The following is a 4522-nucleotide window of genomic DNA, read 5'->3' as shown; positions in this document are numbered from 1 at the left end:
TGGAGTTTTTCTTTTTATTGTGGAAGAATTTTATTTCATTTTCAAAGACAAAGAAGAGCTTTGCAGGATACGTTATTCTGGGCTGAAAATTTTTCCCTTTTAGAGTCTGAAATATGTCACTCCATTCTCTCCTGGCCTGTAGTGTTTCCTCTAAGAGGTCAGCTGTGAGTTTGATCGGGGTTCCCCTGTAGGTCACTTGATTTTTCTCACATGCACATTTAAGGATTTTTGCCTTATGTTCAACTAAAAAGTGCAAAGTGCTTGATTATCATGTGTCGTGGTCAAGTTCACTTTTGATTAACTCTGTTGGGAGTCCCGTGACCCTCCTGTATATTGTTTTCCAATTCTTTCTCCAGATTAGGAAAGTTTTTATTATGTCACTGAATAAACCTTTAATCCCAACTTCTCTTTCTGCACTTTCTGGAACTCTCTTATGTTGGGCGTTTTAATCGTATCTTTTAATTCTTGGATACTTTTATTTTTTAGCTTGGCATAGCTCTGCTTTCAGCTTTTTGTTTGTTTCCTCCTCATGACAGGAAATATCTTCCAATTCTGATATTCTTTATTCTGCTTCATTCATTCAATTTTGGAGACTCTCCCACTGTACTTTTAATTTGCTCCACTGTATTCTTAACTTCTGAAATGTCATCTTTCATTTGATTCTTTTGCTGTGTGATAAATTCCTTAAATTTTTTGCATCCTGTATTATGTGCTTCTCATTTTTGGTCAGAAGCTTTATGATGAGTTTTCAGGTTCTGTGTCCCACACTTTCTCAGGGTGTTCCTTAGTTTACTCTGAGGGTGGTATAAGTTTTTGCTCCTTTACTGGGGAGTCTTTAGTAATATTCTTGCCTGTCTCTTCTTTTAACTTTTGACATTGCAATCTTGTTTGGTGTATTTTTCTTCTCAATGCAGATTTTTTAAGATGTATTACCTACAGGTCTACAAGTCAATTTTTTTATTCAATCAGTATCCTGGATTAGGAAGACTCCAACTGTCCCAGGTAACTGGTTTATTGGCAATGCTGTTCTTGTCTAGACACGTAAGATGGCTCCTGGCGAGGCACTGCTGGAGAGCTGGGGCTGTTGACCTTTGGATCTGGGGACCACACAGATCCTGCAGGATGCAAAGCTGGTGCTGTCCTGCCCATGGGATCAGCCTGGCATGACTAGCTGGAAACATGCCCACTCCAGTGTGTGATCGCTGTGCTGTGAGCTCCGACCCACCACCAGTCTGCCCCAGGGAGTCTGCCATTCCTCTTCCATTCATTGCTGGGCCAAATTGTTCGGCAGCATTGGCCAGTTTCAGACTGCCTTCACCTCCCGAGCTCTCTGTGCAAACCTGACTCCCACCTGCCAGCGGCAAGAGCTGTTCTGTAGCTGGCCGCTAGATCCTGGTTGTTGCTGGAGTCCAGATCACGGCTCACCAATTGGTGGTTTTTTTGTTCCCTGTAACACCGCTCCACTGTTGTTACCTTTTCCTGTGTCCAGGAGGTCTTCCCCTGTTAACTGACCCTTATCGTTTTCTGTAACCTGCTTTCTATGCTTTACCCTATCTAATGATTCTCCGTCATCCCAAGCATGTCTGCACGCTATGCCGCCACCTTGATTCCTGAGTGGTGTCTTAGGCAGCAGTGGATTAAGAAAATACATGTGGGCCCAGCGCGATAATGTAATGGTTAAGGTCCTCGCCTTGAACACGCCAGGTTTCCCATATGGGCACCGGTTCTAATCCCGGCAGCTCCACTTCCCATCCAGCACCCTGCTTGTGGCCTGGGAAAGCAGTTGAGGATGGCCCAAAGCCTTGGGACCCTGCACCTGTGGAGGAGACCTGGAGGAGATTCCTGGCTCCTAGCTCTTGGCTTCAGATTGGCATAGCACCGGCCATTGTGGCTACTTGGGGAGTGAATCATCAGACGGAAGATCTTCCTCTCTGTTTCCCCTCTTCTCTGTACATCTGGCTTTTTCAATAAGATAAATAAATCTTAAAAAGAAAAAAGAAAATAGATGCAAAGTGTTTAATGAATTAAGAAAAGCGCATAGGAACCAGTTACAGCAAGCTGGTAACTAATGGGGTGTGGTGTGGTGCAGCCAGGTGATGGCACCCATGGCAGTGAGTAGATGGGCTCCATTTGGGTTCTTTGACTAGGTTTTGAGCATGGCTAACTACAGCTGTGTGTTTGTGTGTGTGTGTGTGTGGGGGGTGTGTATAGTCACAAAGTTTATTGAAAATCTGACAGTGGAAGATTCACCTGGCTCCCTGGGGTGTTTTGCAGTTCACCCCGACAGTGGGCTGTTACCTGTAGGTTGGACAGACTGCCGAAGTCCAGAAGTTTTAGCATCTCCTTGGTGTCAGGGTCCACTTTGATGATCTCCTGATCCAGAGCTGAGAGCTCTGAGACGCAGTTGTCTCTCTGTTCCCTGTCCTCCTGCAGCCTGCTGGAGCTGCCTCTCACGGGGCCTCGCTGCTGTACTTCATCAGGTGCATGACAGCCTGCGGATCTGGTTGCCTTGGAGCTTGCTAGGGATGATGGCGGTTTCCTCGCACACGCGCTTGTTGTTGTGGAAATCATTGCCCAGCAGGGTGTGGTACTTCTCAGTGATGACCTGAGCCACCGCCTTCACGGTTTTGGTACGAATGTGGCCCATGTTGGTGGATCATGAGAGAAAGAGCTGTTTCAAAAAAGATTTACTGGAAAGGCAGATATACAAAGAAGAGGAGAGCAGATAGATCTTCCATCTGCTGATTCACTCCCCAAATGTCTGCAACGGTCAGAGCTGAGCCAATCCCAAGCCAAGGGATTGGCTTTTTCTGGGTCTCCCACACAGGTACAGGGTCCCAAGGCTTTGGGCCGTCCTCTACTGCTTTCCCAGGCCACAAGCAGGGAGCTGGAAGGGAAGCAAGGCTGCCAGGATTAGAACCAGCACCCCTATGGGATCCAGGTGCGTGCAAGGCAGGACTTTAGCCACTAGGCTACAGGGCCAGCCCCAGCTACTTGCTCTTGTAAACATGCTTGCTAGCTGATTGGCCTAAGGTGTAAGTTGATTGGATTGTGTTCTTTTTTTTATTTAATTTTTTAAATTATATTTTGACAGTTGTTACATAGTTAATTAGGGTAAAAAGGTTCAAGGGCTACAGGAATGTGGGTAAGACTATTATTTTTTTCCATATTGTTTTCTTCATGTTTAAAGGGGGGTATTAAGGGAGAAGGCCCACCCAATTTACCACCCTCCCCAGGTCCTGGATGTAGGGTAGGCTCTGAGGTTCTTGCCCAAGTGGTTTTGAAATTTCAACAGCTATGAATCGCTGCCAATTTTTTATTATAAAGTCAGATATAGAGAGAGGAGGAGAGACAGAGAGGAAGATCTTCCATCTGATGATTCACTCCCCAAGTGAGAGCAACAGCTGGTGCTGTGCCGATCTGAAGCCGGGAACCAGGAACCTCTTCCGGGTCTCCCACATGGGTGCAGGGTCCCAAAGCTTTGGACCGTCCTTGACTGCTTTCCCTGGCCACAAGCAGGGAGCTGGATGGGAAGTGGAGCTGCTGAGATTAGAACCCGTGCCCATATGGGGATCCTGGGGCATTCAAGGCGAGGACTTTAGCCGATAGGCCACGCCACTAGGCCCATTGGATTGTCCTCCTCCTAACTGAATGATTTGTAATGGGTACCACCTGAGTTGATCAGAAAATTCCTGGCTGCTGGGCAGCAGTGGGAGCTAAAAATCTCTGACTTTGGCCACGCAGCGCAGTGGTTCCCGGACTGCAATGGGAGCTCCTGTCGCCAAGCTTGGCTAATGAAGACTCCTTACATGCTGTACTTGTGTCTGATGTGATCTCTTTTGCTGTTCATGACAAGGGGATTATGGCCATCTGGTGTTTGTGAGTCAGAGACAAATGCCCCAGGCCTTTTCTTTGCCGCCCTCCAGTAGAGTTGGGTCAACCCCTTGGTGTGAAGCAGAGAGCAGCTGGAAACAAGCCCTGCGGACAGAATGGATTCCCAACGAGGGGACAGAGTTGAGCATTCTCCACGATTTCTCCCAGACTTGGATTCGATACATCTGTGTCCCCACAGAGAGGAGGGAGTGAGGGACCGAGAGAGACTGCACGTGAGTGAGGGTCTGGCTTGTCTATTTATGAGTGGAAAGATGGGGCACAGTGAGAAGCCTGCCCCCACCAGTGATGGAGTGTTTGTGACCTCGGGAGAAGAGTTTCGGGGGGGGGGAGAAGTAGTTAGGGATAAGGCCTGGGTGTAGCAGGAGCCCCCCCAGGAGGCCGTGGTGCCTGGAGCTGGAATGGGAAAAAGAGGAAGGAACAGAGCTCAAGGGCCTTGTTTACTAGGTTCTCTTAATGCAAGCGCAGCATTTCATTGAAAAACCTTCCTTCCTTTTCATTCTGGAATCAGACTACACTTTGTTCTGTGCCATAGATTAAGCATGTCCCAGTGGGCTGAGCCCAGGAAGTTGGAATTCCAGAGAAAGCCATAGAAAGAAGAAACAAAAGAACGGAAATCAGATGGGTCATT

The 4522-nt window shown here is 47.5% G+C and overlaps 1 pseudogene; it reads right to left on the bottom strand.

The window, feature by feature from the left end:
• Nucleotides 1–2246: 2246 nt before the first annotated feature.
• LOC121157811 lies at nt 2247–2647 on the bottom strand (annotated as a pseudogene).
• Nucleotides 2648–4522: the final 1875 nt, after the last annotated feature.

Source organism: Ochotona curzoniae, unplaced genomic scaffold (assembly GCF_017591425.1).
Source record: "Ochotona curzoniae isolate NIBS_2020 unplaced genomic scaffold, NIBS_Ocur_1.0 contig_3622, whole genome shotgun sequence".
Taxonomy (NCBI): Eukaryota; Metazoa; Chordata; class Mammalia; order Lagomorpha; family Ochotonidae; genus Ochotona; species Ochotona curzoniae.
This window is presented reverse-complemented; position numbering and strand designations above follow the sequence as displayed.